The sequence below is a fragment of the Zonotrichia leucophrys genome, chromosome Z, assembly GCF_028769735.1.
Source record: "Zonotrichia leucophrys gambelii isolate GWCS_2022_RI chromosome Z, RI_Zleu_2.0, whole genome shotgun sequence".
NCBI lineage: Eukaryota > Metazoa > Chordata > Aves > Passeriformes > Passerellidae > Zonotrichia > Zonotrichia leucophrys.
Genome location: NC_088200.1, coordinates 39,086,877 through 39,103,153, shown reverse-complemented (window position 1 = coordinate 39,103,153; position 16,277 = coordinate 39,086,877). Strand labels below are relative to the sequence as shown.

General features: G+C 42.0%; 1 protein-coding gene across 1 annotated transcript in view; it reads left to right on the top strand.

The window, feature by feature from the left end:
• Positions 1-1,668: 1,668 nt before the first annotated feature.
• Positions 1,669-16,277, top strand: part of GLIS3 (GLIS family zinc finger 3) — a 155,733-nt gene continuing 141,124 nt past the window's right edge. Inside the window, exon 1 of the mRNA XM_064735573.1 lies at positions 1,669-1,723. The gene's annotated coding sequence lies outside the window, so the exon portion shown is untranslated. The remainder of the gene's footprint in view (positions 1,724-16,277) is intronic.

Here is a 16,277-nt window from a genome sequence, read left to right as displayed (position 1 = left end):
TTAACAGAAAGACTGAAGCCTCAATATGTCTACTAGGTTTTTTGGGTATGTAAATAATGCAACACCGACTTCTTACGAACTTCACAGTCACATTAATTGGATGCAATATGAATGAATGACAAAGGACCTTTAGCTTGGAAGAGTTTATTCAGCTAAGGATCAAGGCTGGCCTTGAGGAGCCCAGAGATGTGAACACATCAAAACACATCCCCCTCCCTCAACTCTCCTCCTAACAGCACTCAGCTCAATAGGGATATGGGCTTCCCTTCACCTTGGAAGAAGCAATAATGACTGCCACAGTGTCATTCTCATTCTTGGAGAACTGGGATTTAAAATTGTTTTAAATGCAGGGCTGGCCATGCTCGGCATGAAAGGCCGACACCTGCTGCAATCTTCAATTGCCCATCCATGTTAGTGGGCTCCCTTGCTGGAGGCTCCCTGGCTGACAGGACGCCCTGCCATGAGGTCTGCATGCTCACGTGCTCATGCTGGTGGAGTGATTGGGTAATTTGCTGTTCTCTCAGCCTGGCTTTTTGGCTGCTTTATTAATCTCCAGCTTCAGCTCATTTATATTCTCAATTCCCCAATTACACCAACGGGGAGTAAGATGGACCCAAACTGAAAGAACCAACATGTTTCAGTTGCTGGGCCTTATCCTACATGTGTAGGAGTCTTTTTGAGAGCAATGGGCGCTCTTCATGGCATTTACCTCTTGGCTGCAACTGGTGCTGAAAGAACTGATCATCAACTTGGGGCCACAGCATCCCTGTGCTTTTGCTCTGAGTGGATACTGCCAACAATACTGCCAATGGCTCACGCTATTACATTGCTAGTCCTGCAATTCCAAATCAGATTTCCTTCTAATTCAGAAAGGCTCTTGCATGCATATCACAGCTTTCTACGCCGGGTGGAAAAACGCCAGACATTAAGCCCCTTCATCCTCTTTCCCACTTCCAAAGCCCTGTTCCTCTGGTTTACCTGCTACCGTGCCCATGTACGAGAAAACCATAACGTTTAGGTCCCATCCAAGCCCCCTGACAGCCTCCGTGCAACCCCCCACGCATTCCTCATGAAGCCCGCAGCGTGTGGCCCCCAGACTATCCTCCGGGGAGCCTGCAGCCCCCAGAGCTTCTAAACATTTCTCCTGCAGAAGTGGTGCGGCACCGCAGCTCCCCCCGCTCCTGTTACACACAGACACAAAATCACCCCCGGCTCCCCTACTGCAAACAGCTCCGGCCTCCAGCTCACCCCGCGGTTCCCTCATCCCCTCTAGCGTCTGTGCTGCCCGTCCCCCCCCGAAGCTTCCCCCTCGGCACCTTCCAGCCCCTACGTGGCCGCCCCATCAATCCCCCTGCACCACCTGCCAGAGCCCCGGCTGCCCCGGCCCTATCCAGCCGTGTCCCCAAGCGTTCCCTGGCGCAGGGGGCGCGGCGGGGCCGCTGCCGGCGGGACGCCGCTCCCCCCGCGTGGCGGAGCAGGCGCGGCTGGCGGGGCCGGCCCGGGGCCGGGAAGGGTTAACGGGAGGCGGCGGGCACATGACAGCGGGCACGGCCGGCCGCGCTCGGCGGGAGCTGCGCGCTGCCGGCGGGGCCGGCGGGAGGTGAGTGCCCGGAGTCCCGCGGCGGCGCCGCGCCCCGCCGAGCCTGCGGGCACGGCACGGCACGGCACGGCCCCTCCGCTGCCCCGCTCGCAGCCCCGCGCCGCCGGCCCCGGCGGGGAGAGGGTGAGTCGGCGGCTCACGGCCTCCGTGTCAGCGCGGGGAGGGCGGAGGAGAAGGGAAAGCAAAACAAGCGCGCTTGTGGTGCCGTCAGTTCGCGGTTACTCACCTCGCCGGCCGGTCCGCCGCCGGGATGGGGACGCAGCTCTGTCTGGAAGGACGGGACAGACAGACACCCGCCCGGGAGATTTGTCATCCTACTGGTGAATAAGCGGAGCTAGGTACCCGCGGCGGGAGGCTGCGGAGCGGCGCGGGCGGGAAGCCGGGAGCGGCCGGGGGTGCCGGCCGGAGTGATGCGCATCCCGCGGAGGCTCGCGGCTCTGACGCCGGGCTGTGTCCCGCTCGGGGCTTCCTCTCTTCTAGGGACTGGCCCCGTCCTCAAGAGACGTGTCGTGCTTGGTGAGGTGACAGCTCTCTTCATCTGCCGGCATGTATGTTGCTAGCAACTCCAACCTCTTAAACTTAATAGACTCGAAACTTATGGCTTATAGCTGTGCCCTCCTCCCTTGTTCGCTTTTGGCCCCGGCTAAGGCTGCTCATGCTTTGCTGCGAGATCTCTGGGGTGAGAGCGGTAGTGGTAAGGGTGGCCGTAGTTGTTCCCCGGTCCATCAACCGGGCAGTGTGTGGTGGCCTCCTGCACTGCCCCACGAGGGTTGTCATCGCGGAGGAACCAAGGCAGGGCAGGTGTCCATGGCCCCATACCTCTGGCTCTGCACTGCCGTCGGCTCATACGGGGACATTGTTGGTGGTTTCCCGCGTCCTGCATGGACTGAAGGTCTCACCATTGCTAATACTGCAGCACCGGTAACTGTGCCTGCACTTCTGCAAAGTTCAAAGCCTTTCTAGGCAAGGTGAACAAGGCAGCATTGAGAGTAAAAGATGCACGAATCAGGGCTTGCAGGTACCTTTGTTTGCTAGGTGAAGATGCTGCGGCTACTGATGGCATGTCAGAAAGCCTGCCTCAGACTCAGGTACTCAGTGCTGCCTGATTTGTCTCAGGTTTTTTAACCACCTTGTCTGAGGGTTGTAGGTAGCCCTGCTGGGAATAACTTTGCTCCTGGAAAGCTCATGTTGTGTTTTTGGAGCAACCACTTGCAGAAGCACTGCTGTGATATTTAAGGTCGTAGAAGAGAGGAAGCTTGGGAGATCTTAATTAACATAATAAACTTGAGAAGGTTTCTTGGGCAGACTGGCAAAAATGGTAACTAAGCTAGAATATACATCATCCTGTCCACCGATCAGGCTGCTCTTTTGGTGGCAGTTGCAGCAGTATCAATGACTCTGCTCTGCTCTGTGTTTGTACAGTCCCTTGCACAAAGGCATTCCTTTCTGTGACTAATCTTCCTAGGAATTATAGTGATGCAAGTAATAAGTAATTAGTAGGTTTCATTATACTAGCTCTGAGAAACTCAATCATATTTGGGGACTGGTTGCTTTGAGTGTTGTGGAAGATCTTTAGCTATCATTTATCTTGTTTGTTCATCCTGTATCAAGGGGGCTTTCTGATGATGCGCGAGAACTAAAAACTATTCAGATTGTGTGACCTTTTCTAGCTTTCCTTGGCTGACAACCTGAGCTTTAGAAAAATGTATTTTCAGAGTACTGCAGTTTGGAATGAAGACCCCTGTGGTACTTCAAGAATACTACTGTCAAGAAATGGATACAAATGATCAAAACAGTGGATGCTAATACTATGTATTTATTATTGTAAGTAGTTGATTTCTGAGATGCTGGCACACATGGAGGATGGGGAAGATATTCTATATCAATGAGAGAAAAGCTTGTTTTTTAGCCCCAGTTTTGAAAGCATACTGTCTTCCTTTATTGCAGTTGGGATTCTTAATGTACCTATTGTTCCAAACCTAATTTCAAACTCTCAGTTGTTATTTCTTGCCCTAGTTAAATCTCTGTGTGGTTTTCCTTTTCAAGGAGAATTTATTACCATGCTCTGTTCTGCCAGCCAGAGCCAGATAACTATAAAAACACTGTAACTTCCTATGCATGGGTGCTCTATTTAGAAAATGCATGGTGGTTTGCACCTATATTAGGGTGTGTCTTTCTCACAAGTAGTTGTGAGACACAAAAAAACTTGGGAGTCAGTGGGGCTGAGTTGAAGCATCCTTATAGCTTTTGGTGCCTGTTGCTTTCCCCTCTCCATCACAGCCCTGTCCACCCAGACTGGCCCATCAGGGGTGTGACATCAATACTTCTGAGTATTTCACTGTGGTGCTGCTGAGAGATGATGCTCCAAAAACCATGGCCATGCATAGATGGAAGGGCTGATAGGGGAGAATAGAGCTCAGAGGGTGGGTAGATCCTTTGGGTGGCCATGTGGCTGCTCAGCCCTGGGAGGAAGTAAATTTTTTACTGGAATTGTGCCAAGGAAATTGTTGAGGGGAACATGGTGAGAGTCTTGGCTATCCATGTTCATGTTTGGGATGGGGACAGGCACTCACAGTTTTGGAATGCACAGTTCCACATAGGGGGTTATGGTTCATGTTTGATTTTTGTAGTGTCTGGCAGCTGTTGTAGAGGTGAGATGTGTCCAGTAGAAAAATGGGCAAGAAAAATAGGAGGTTCAGTGCCTTGTCTTTCAGTCTCCTCCTTTGGGATAGTGCTTGCTGTGACATGTGCAAAATGCCAGTGTCTGATAACTACTTCCATGAAGGCATCTCCTGAGCTGGATTTACTATTCCTTAAATTCACCTCCGCAGTGGAGTAATTTAGCTTTTGTTGAAATTGAAAAGTATTTTACTGTTCTTTCAGTGGATGAAGCAGTAAGCTAGCTCTGATTAAAACTCTCAGAACTGCCCTGGAAAAGTAGATGTGCTACAGACTAGATTTATGAATTATTCTTTTGTTTCACTTTCTGAAGGATAAGTATTTGGATTTTCCAAGGCTTCAGTTCAGCTTGAATGTAAATTTTATTTTTATGGAAGTGAATTTATGAATCATTGCTATGGATTTTGAGGCCTTATATTGTCATAATGTTATTGATGCTGAGTCGTAGAACTTGGAGTAATGTCAGCTTAGGAAAAAAGAGACTTTTAAAGCAGTGGACATGTGTCCTTTTGATATCTGTGATAGCACAAAAAGGTCACTACAGTATCTTACTGATGGACAGAAATATTTCATTCAAAGATGGAACGTGCTTCTGTTCCTTTGACAGAACAAAGTAATTTGTCTGTACAGCCCTTCAGTTTCAGGTTATTATTATTTCTGGGATTATTTTGTTTGTTTGGTGGGGGGATTTTTGTGCATTTTAACTTAATACATGAAATTTCAACCCTATTCAGGATTGCAAAGCTTATTTCTAAATAAGCCATTGTATTTGGTGCTGTACTCTCACAATTTCCAAGATCACTTTGATTAGAAGTGTATGGGGTTTTACTATTACAGGTAGTCATTTCTGGATCTGATGCAAAAGGTAGTTAGATTTTTAGAAAATAATTCCTGTCCTAATTTAATTACTTATATATGATTTAATGCATCTCTAGATGATCTGGTGCTTTGGTCTCATTCAGTTTTGCCACTAATATGAGAAGGTCCTGATTTCCTGATGGAAATTGATATTAAAATACCACAAAATAATAATTTTTTAAATGAGAAGACTTACGCTCTCCAAGGTGCTTTAATATTTTAGAGAAATAATATATTCATTTGCATGTCAATGTTATGTTATACATTTTCATGGTATAGTATGAATGGAGACTAGGGGAAGAAAATGCAGAAGAATGGCTTAACATGTTCCTACTCTCATAAAAAAAAATTGGTTTTTTCCTGCTTGCAGGTCAATTGGTTCAAAAAACAGTTTGCTAACATGAGAAAGGAAATTGTGAGTCCAGAGGCCTTTCTTCAAGTGTAAAAACCACAACAGTAGCTAATGAGAAAACATGATGGTATAGAACACTGTCATTCCTTGTAAGATATAATGTTGCTAGAGGAGAATACCAAGGGACACCAGCATTATAACAACACAAACTGCATATCAACCTCGGTTTTATAAGCTTTGTAGGTCTGTGTAACCTGTGTAGAAAAATTCTGTTGATTAAACTAAAGGTGCTTTTGTTGAGTAAAGCTAATGCATTCAGTGTGTTATAATCTTTTCTTGATTATATTTGTACTTTTCCAATGTAGTTAAAATAGCAGACAAGAACTACAGGGAAGAATAATTTTTATTTGTTTATAGTGACATGGTATAAACCCATTGCTAGAAAAACATGCCTTCTTTTTTTTTCTTTTTCTTTTTTTTTTTTTTTTTGTGTGTGTCCTTTTTTAAAGACTTAGTCACTTGTGTTAAGGGAAGGGACTTTCTGCTTTAAAATGAACTCTTAGAATTTAAGAACATTCAGCTCTCCCTGTCCTTGGCTGAATTGGAGGGAGTGATTTATGCTTCATCCAGGCATGAAAATAAGTACTACTGACTTCTGTTGTTGTACTTTACCATTTTTATTCCCACAACATAAAATATGTAACAATCAAAAATAGTATGTAGAGTAAGGCTCTATGACCATTTAAGTGTGGTGAAGACATATCTCTCCTAGTTAGGGATTTTGCTCTTTCCTTTGAAGATAACATGCTTAGGCCTTTCATTTTTAGTGAGTTTTACCTGGAAAGTGTGTGTGAATACTTCAGATACATGCATAGATATCTCTGTAGGCATTTAGATGACTTTCAGTCTAGAAGTGTACTGTGAGCACAGTTTTGTGAAATAAACAGGATGCTTTGTGTTTTTTGACTGTTCACAGATGGAGAAATGGAGACATTACAGAATCAGAATAAGCAAAGGTTTAAGTCTGAAGGTTTTTTGTTAAATTCGGTGATGAATATTCTGGTTGGAATTTTACTGGCTTCAGTGCTGAAAATTTTGTGCTGAAGACAAAGTTACAGTTCAGCGTTTTGCTGCAAGAAAAGCATAACACTTCATTAAAACCTTAATGCACATATGAATTAAAACCATGATTGAAGCTATACTTCAGTTTTGTTGCTGTCAACTTAATTTGTTTGTCTGAACAAGTTAATTAGGCACTGAGTCTATGATTGAACAAACTGCTTAAACATGTGCTTAATGCTTAACAGATGAACCTAGTGATGAAAATTGGACCTGAGCTGTTCAGCTGAATTAGGGCTGAAATTATACTCCATCTGTATGATATCTTAGCCCAGTGACTTATAATGACAAGTGCAGCTTTTTGCCTAAAACTATATTTTATTTCAGGAAATGTTTATATCTGGTAGATTCTGCCTTGGAGTAGGTTGTGGCTGAGATGATCTCAAACCCCTTGCCAGTCTTGTCTTCGAAGATTTAAATAGGAAAACATAAGTGATGAACAGCCAGGGTCCAAAATTTATTGGTATAATTGCAAAGAAATCCTTGAAAATTTGCTACCATGTGGTTGTATTTCAATTATGACATATCTATAGGCTCATAATAAGCATTCAGTTTCAAAGTGATTGCAGTTGTGTTTATGAATGCTTCTGTGCTGTGCTTCCCTCCAGTACTTCTGTGTTGTGAAGTGCCACAGAGTTTGAGGGACCACAGAGGCTTTTCTGTGGTTTTGCTGTTTTCTCTTCATGTTGTTTTATGCATATCCTTTAGGATGTGAACTGCTATTTTTCCTGTTTTGTCAGGTGCTTCCCTACTGCATGTGCTTTTCAGCATAGACTGAGGAGATAGCAGAAAAAAATTGCAGTAGATGAGTTCATCCTAATGACAATTCCCTATCAGAAGGTCTTTTCAATTCTGGCTGCCTTATTGTACTTGATCAGCATTCGCTCAATGTTATGGCTTATTTAGGTAATGTGAAGGCAGCTGACCTTATTGGAAACTTCAGCTTTTTGAAGAGCAGAGAAAGGAAAAAAAAGATTTTCTTTGTGTTAGAGCTTAAGTCATTGCTTGGCTTTATTCTTTCTTCCTGAGAGACCATACAGAGCTTGTACTTTGTTTCTTGTAACCAGTAAAGTCACAAAATTAACAGTCATGTGCAGTACTCTTTCATCTGTTACCTACTACAGCATAATTTATTTTTATTTATGTATTTTTTAAACAGGTGTAATACACAGTGGATTTCTCACTGACTTTGGATTGATATCAGTCATAGCTATGAGTCTGTTAAAACACTCTTTGATTACATTAACTTCTTAAAAAGTAACGGGAGGTCACGCTGGGCCATCGGACAGCGGGTGTTCCTCAGGGATCTAGGATCATCCATGGACAGTAGATCTCACCAGTCAGAATTCATGCAGGAGCACCCTGCCCATCTTCAAACAGCAGCACCCCAATCCCAGCTACTGAAACTTGTCTGCCAGCCTGCACTTGGAGGAGGGATAGCTCCTCAGAGCAGCTCCATTGACTGTCTTATTCACTCCCCTGCCCTAAATTCCAAGAAATGTGATGAGAATGACCCTTTATGTGTGACAGGTCCCACAGCCCCCAGAACTGCCAGTCCCACAGTTTTTAAAGCCAATACAGCAAGAATTTTCAAACACTTTCTCCCCATGCTGAGGTGAAGATAATACTAATTTTTCTACTGTCATCAGTAACAGCAATTTTTTTCCAATCACACATATACAGATGGGATTGGTTTAAGCAGATAGGAGCCAGTCTCTTCTTTACTTCTCTTTTCCTACCAAGGAAGAGACACTGCAACAAGATGTCTTGATATTTTCCACGAATGAAACTCATAATTTGATTATGTTTGGGACTGTGTGTTACACAGCAGTTGCTTGGAATCACTGAGTTGTCCTAAGATTCTTTATAAACAGAATAACCTAATGTTTTGACTCAACTAATCCAGAGAGTGTTTTTATGTTCTATGACACTAGAATTTTTGTCAGTGCTATCAGGAATGCTCCGTGGATGCATGAACACACCTTTCCACTGGTGACTAACAGCTGCTTACTGATGAAAGCAGCAAGAGTCATGCTTTTTTAAGGTGTCTAGGCTGGACATGCTCTAGAGTGCTTTGCCTTGACCATAGATTTGCAATGCATTTCTTGAAACCACTGTTTATGCTGTAGAAATTAATGATGCATAACACTCACAGAATTTGGAGTCTGGTTCTCTGTGAGTAAGTGCGTTTGCTTCTGATGAAAACATACTTGACTGTCTGCTCTTAGATCTTAGAAGTCAAAATGGAACATGTAAGTTTGCAATACTTCTTGACTCTCGTCGTTCTGGAGATGAGTATACTATTTTGGAGGAGTTTTTAATAATATTTTCAAAATTTATTGTACATGGACGTGAAAATTTAATGTATAAAAAATAATGGAAAGGTTTAAAATGAAATAAATTAAATAAATTTAAAAAGGCTTAGGTTGATATCCAAGTGGAAGTGGAGAAAAGGAGAAAGACTTCCCATTTTATTACAAGTGTGTTGATTCTCTCAATTTCCTCTTTTTGTTAACTACTTCCATTTGAAAATTTAGGAAGTCTGTCCCTCTTCCACAAGGCTTGCAAACTCGAACCAGTATCATTCCAGAGCTAGTTGAAAGTTAACTGCATGTTGAGTGCTCTGCTGAGTCAGACTGGTGGTAACACATATACATATTCATTGTGTGACCTCTGGGATCACTGAACTGGTGCTCAGAGTGGTGCAGCCAGTGGGTGAAATCCACAGCACACACAGTGAAAAGAGGGGGACCCCCCACATGATAGTTTTGGAGGAACTTTTCTCTCTTTCACTTCAGGCAGAGCCTGATTCTTGCTGTCTTCAAAATTGTACATTTAAAACTGAGAATCCATACTGAGATCTTTGAAGTAGACCTTCGTAATAGCTAATCCACCTGCTACAGTATGTGTTACGGAGCAGCATGGGAAGGTGAAGGGAACATCAGCCAGTTCAGTGTCCCTGGTTTGTGCATTTTGAACTGGGGTTTTTGTCTGCCGTGCCCAATTGCTCTGCTCCTGGATGCTGTCAGTTCTGCTTTTCCTTCTTGGCTTAATTAGCTTGCACACATGTGATATAGTCAACTTTTTTGGTAGGATAGCAAATAGAAAATTCAGCTGAAGGGCTGGCATTAGGGAAGATTATATATAAACACTGTGGACATGGTAAAATACTGTGGTCTTCAGATACCAGCGCTGGTCTTCAACATCTTTCATCAATGCAGCTCTTTGGGCAGAAGTTTTGTTATAAAATAGTATAATTTTAAAAAGCCAGCTTTTAATTGAATGTTCTATTAAGAAAGTAATTTATTTTAAGGTGTGTACATTTCAAACTGTTCAAATTAGAACTGTCATCTAGTGCAGTGATATCCAAAAGTTATGTATTCGAGGATTTACTACCAGCATATTGTGCACATCTGAATAGTGATTTTGTTTCTTAGGAAGCCTAGTAGATATTCTTATTGCTTGTCTTGCTCATTCCTATGTGAAGACAATGGATTTGTGAGTGTAAGCTGGACCATGTTCAGGCATATCTCAAGTGTTCTTGTGTCTCTTGTTGTAATAAAAATCCCAAGTCTTTCTGAAAACCGCACATACTTTCTGAAAGCACCAGTATGTTCAACACTTCAATTCGTTTCTCATAGTCAGGCAATGAAAAGATATTTTTGAAGTTCATTGAGAAATATTAAAGATAAACATATCCCTGCTGGTGTAGGTAGTTGCAGGAGGTAGCTGTGGGAATAACTAGGGAGCTCACGTTTGATTTTTCCCTCAACATTATTGGTGAACACTACGGGAGGGAGGATCCAGCTCGGGAAGCTGGGTCCTTAATCTGAATCACAGAGATTCAGAACAAGTTATGACAATTCATTCAAAGTTTAGGAGGAGTAATACAATATATTGTAGTCTTAAAGCAGCCTGGATTTGGCTGAGGAAGAATTTTTACGGTGACCAAAATGCCATGCTGACGTGGTGCTAGTGACATCAGTGCAGCTGCCGCACCTCCAGCCACTGGTGGAGAGGATGAGGGGAGGGGCGGCCAGAAAACCTGGGGTTTGGTCTTCCTGTGAATATGCTTTGAGCTGGTGTGTCTGGCAGGATTTTCGGTAATTGTGAGCAGCTCACAGCTGTGAGTGACTTAGCCATCTCCTTGTGTCCCCTGTTCTCCCTGGCAGCAGGCGACACTGCATGTGCGGGGAGTTCAAGCCGTGGAACCAGTCTGGCCTTTTGTTCTACCTTCAGTGCTCTACTAAAACCAGTGCAGTCAGAATATGGGTGTGTGATGAAGACTGTGTTACAGTTGTGAAGATTTGAAATAAATATGACTCAAATGGAACTTGAGGAAGCAAATCTGGACATCTGCCCCTCAGATGGGGAACTTCAATAAGAAATACAAAAGTTGTGCAGATTTGTTGTCCTTTTCCAGGCATTGAAAAGACAACTGTCATCCTTTTCTGAGGTTTCTGTAGTGTTGTCCATTCCTTGACATAAAGACAATACTGTATTTTATTTTCTGCTTTCTTGCATATTTGACTGTAAATTTTTTTATAGTAAAATGAATCAATTAGCTCATTTGTTCATGTGTAAGATGAGCTTGTTTTCTGCTAGAGATCATTAGGAATCTTTCTTATCCTGGAAGTAGGTGACAGACATCTTAGTATTTTGTTTGATTTTATTTTCCCTTTAGAGACTCTGGAATAAGAAACAGCTCCAGTGCTACTAAGCTGTGTGAGAACTGTGAACTTGGTCAGCAAGGATAATTTGTCTCCAGTTGCCAAAAGAGCCTTGTTTCACTTTTGAACAATAACCACACAGGTCTGTGAGGAGTGTTATATGCTGAAGTGTTAATCAGTAAGCAGCTTGAGCCACACTTGAAATCTCTTTAACATACTTATTTTGCTCTCTAGTACTTTTGTTTTTATGTGTCAGTTGGCGCAGTCTGAAAAAAAGACATTCATCAGTATTCTGTGCAGTTCCTTATGCAGAAAGCTTTACTCAAGACTCTTTTTTAGTTGTTTTCTATAATCAATAACCAGGCAGTTTTAAAGCCTGGTTATTGATGATATTTAAGTATAAAAAAGTAAGTGATAATGACCTTGGTTTTATCCAGCTTGACCCATTTTTCAGGTTTGCAAAACTTTTGGTGCCCTTGATATGTTTGACAAAACAACATATAATCCATCAACACAAGGAATGCATTGACATTGCAGCTCTGGCAGTTGTTTCTGGAAGCCCATTCTGTAGACAATAAGGATGGGCCTTGATTGATTATTTTCTCTTGTCTAGGACTTTTCAGAATGGTACAGCTGTGAACATGAGACTCCTTGAGTTTAAATCAGCAATTAGTTTTAGGGGCTGGATGACCAGCAGTCCTGGCTGGCCTTGAGCAGGTTCACTGCTGCTGTTGGTATGCCTCTCCTAGAATGTGCAAGAAGTTTACTTAACTTTTATGTAAAGTAAATCTGGCTTATGCACAGGTTCCTGTTGCAAGACACTCCTTTGGAGTGCTTATTTCAGGCTTATTTCTCTTCTCCCCTGTCCTTCATATTTCAGGCATGGTTCAACTCCTGAACACAAGTGACGTTCAGACAATTCTTAAACAGAAATAATGGACATAAGGAAATGATTTACATTGACTCTGTACTTTTACAGTCTTTATCTTAAATATTCAGAATTATGTTTAAGAACAAAATGTTGAAGAAAATAAAAAAAGCTGGTGATGCCAAAACTGTGTGTTTTAAAGGCCCCAAGCAACTTAGAAGAATGCCCTGAAGAGTCTAAGGCTTAATGCCAAAAAGGAGCTACTTTACACAAGAGCTGTAAACCCACTCAAGAGTATTAGGCCTGTTGCCAACAGTTACCCATTCTGTGTTGAGTGTATTTTAACTTCTCTCATACTGTTTCTTATACCCTTTACCCTCCACTTTGTGGACTTGGACAGTGAGATTTAAAATTAATGGCAGCAATCCAAAATGCAATATAGCGAAGGTGTGTGTTTGAGTAAGGCTCCCTTTTCTTTGATTTTCCTAGTCCAAATATTATTCTTTCTGACTAGGGCAAACCCAATAAAGGGGATAGGGTGTATTTATCAATAGATTTCTGCACACTTGTTTTCACTATCATGACAGCTTGCGGTTTTCCTACATTGTCACTGGTGCTTATTTATGTCATCCTAAAATTGGCTAATGCGTTTTGTATCCTCCAAGTCCACAGAGAGGAAAATTTGATGCCTCAGGTCAATCCGTTAAAAACAAGAAAACCAAACCAGATCAAACTATTATATTTTCGCTTTACTCCGAGAATCTTCAACTCTAGTTAATGATTTTTCAGTTTTGTTTTATCACCAGGAGATGGCACTAATAAAATCTGTTTTCATACAGAGAGATGTATGTTTCAGCCACCCCTTATAGAAGAAATTAGTAACAAAAATCCAGTTGAAGTATGAAATTCCTGGAAGTTTTACACCTGAAAATTCTTGAAAACTGTGTTGAGGCTACCTGGTCCTCTGAGTGAATTAAGATTTCGCTATTTTGTTATGAATGTGGATAAGTCACATAAATTTCCTTTGCCTCTATTCTTTTTGTTGGCAAATTTTGGAAAAGTTATTTTTACATTCATAAAGTGATTTGAGATCTCCACATAAAGTGCAATTGATTGATGTAAACACAAAATTAATTTTTGACCTGCAGATGCACCTATGGAGATGGAACATAGAAAGAAGTCTGTCTATGCCTTTTCACAGAGAAGCAGGCTACCAAAAAGCTGTCCCATACACACTTCAGCATAGAAGTGTGCAAATACTAAATTTTGCAGTTGTATTTGGCATTTGTGCTCTTCCAGAACTATATTGCCTTTTCTAGCAGTACTGTAACATGATCTTCACCATTGTGATGTGTTTCCTTATTTGGTCCCTAGTGCTTCAGACCTGTTAGATGGTGCTGAACAGGAAGCAAAATCACTATTTGCTTTAGTGTAACTGCTCTGTCCTACCACTCACCCACAGAAAACCATGAGAAGACAAGCTGCTCTTCTGGCATTTATTCTGTTATAAACAACTCGCATGTGTTCCTTTGTCCATGTTTCTGTTCCTCTTACACCTTCCAGGCTAAATTTCATCTGAGGCCACTGAGGTGTTTGCAGGCATGCTATACTTATACTTCAACTAGTGGAGCATTTCTTTCACTGCCAGTGGTAACGGTGTGCGCCATTTTTTCAGCAGACCTGAGAGACCAGCTCGATATGCGCTGAGCGCAGTAGAAGGTGCACTGTGCCTGAAATACAGTAATAAAGGTTTGCATTTAACTGTCATATTTGTGGGGCTAAGTCGAATACTGGCATTTTGTACCAATGTTTGTTAAATTCTGCTCGTGGTGCAAGCATGGCCTTCTGTTGTTTCACAGACATGCTTTGGAGAGATTCAGAATGGTTGAGGTGTCACTGGGCTGCACGTGCTGCTGAAGATGATGAGGTGTTGAGTTTTTTCAGAAGTTGAATTTTTGCATAAGTTCAAAATCAGCTCAATAATCTCTGCAGAACCAGAAGTTCCCCCAGAAGGGTATGTAAAGAACACATTTCACATGAAATGCAGGAGGGCTTAGGGCAGGAGTAGGCAATGTGCTTTTTTCTTCTGTGAGCCCTTTGCCTCAGTTTTGTGACACAGGATACAGCTGAATACATAGGCCCTTGTGGGAAAAAAGAAACCACAAAAAACCCCAATCAAACAAACCTTAACTTGGGATTACATGTTCAGGCAATATTCTTCAGCTGCAGGTCTAAATACATGTAATGGAACTTGAGATAAAAATCTCATTTCGTTGAGGTTTCATGTTGTCAATTCTACAGATACTATATGGTTGATAAAATCAGTGGTTTAAGTGGTTTTTCCTGGGCTTTTTAGAGAAGTCTATCCCTGTTTAGTCTAACCATTTGACACTTTATTAGTTTGGTGGCTCTGTGGGAGATTAGTTGCTGGCTGAAGTTAAACCATGACACTTTGTTAGAGGTTTCAAATGATGAGAGGAGAGCCTGTCTATAGTGGATTATTATGCTTTAATGAGCAGAGGCCACCAGCTCCTCAGGTTTTTCTGCTTAACAGTGACCCTGACATTTTTGTCTGAGGACTGTACCAAGCTGAGAGGTCAGTAGAAGAGACATGCCTTTCCCAGCTTTAATTATTACAAGAAGGCAGTTGCTGCATAACATTTCCCTTGGAAAACCTCCGGAAAGAATTTTTACCTGACGGGTTTCCCTGGAAGTGTTCACATGGCAGGGCCATTTTGTCCAAGCAACATCACCAGGGCACGAATCTTCTGTGGGTGCTTGGCGTGGTTGGACTTCAGCCAGTGAGAAGAACTGGTGTCCTGGCTGACCCACGGTAGCTGCGTCCTGGCTTTTCCCTCTCCACTTTCCCCTTGCAAATGTGCCCAAAAGCCTAATGAATTTAGTCCCCTGAAACGATAATGAGTCATGCTCCAGCCAAAATCCTGTTGAAATCAACGATGTACACAGAAATTCATATTTGGGGTCTAGGAAGGGATTTCTTTGCACATTAATGTGACTTATGTGCATTGTCAGAATTGTTCTACAGAGCTTCCTGTGGCTTTGAGGGCAGCTTGACAGGGTACAACGTTACTTTCTTTCAGAAGACATTCCTTTGTGTTCAGAAAAGGTTGCTTTGTCTGACTCTACCTTGGTACTGTCCATATTTAAATGAAATTAAGCCTTAAATGTTAGTAAATTTAATTAAGATGAATAGGAAGAAGAAAATATATTTAAACAATTGTGAATGGATGCAGTACCTGGTAGACCAGGTAACGACATACTTTTCAATTTTTACTTCCTTTCAGTGTCTATCCCTTTTTTCCCTAAAATCAAACAAACAAAATGAAAATAGAAAATGTGCTTTGCTACTGCTGTCCAGTCTCTATCTCGTCTGCAGGGAAATAAGCTTCATCAGATTAAAATCTCTTGCCTACTAAAGACACTATATTTGGGTCTCCAGCAGGGAGTGGGATAATGCACTTTCCTTGCAGTTTCCCTGCAGGAACTGCTATCATTTGCAGGAGAATCCAGGTCTTTCTGCCTTTACAAATATTTTTTTTGCAATTCCTACCTTGTATTTAGTAAAAGTCCTTTACAAAATTGAGATTTGAAGAGTTGATTACTGAAATATCAAGAAGTAGATTAAAACTAGTAGATTAAATAGCACCAGTAGATTAAAATTTGCAACATGGCTAAAAAACCACTGTCAAGTATTAGGAGCTGGCAAATTGAAAATGGCAAGTGTCAACTGGAAAGGCAAGTGTTATCGCTTTTGCCCTGAAATGTTCTCTCCTTTTCCTATTGATCAAAGATAATACTGAAAATGCAAATAATTAAATTTGGCAGATTTTCTTTCTTCGTCTGTGGTCCCTAACTGGTTTAGCTGTACTAAATAGTACTCAGAAGGTTTTTGAGATGGAATCTCCATGCAATGTCTGATCCCATTCTCTAGTTGCTAGTGGAGGTAGCAGTTGCTAATGCTGGTGGAGAATGCTGGTTGGCCTTTATAAAACAGATATGCCAAGCCCTATATAATTTTTCTATATTAAGCTGTTACAAAAAATAGGATAACTAACATAATTAGAGAAGAGACTAGAGGTAGATGTTAAGTAGAGATAACATAAAAAGAGC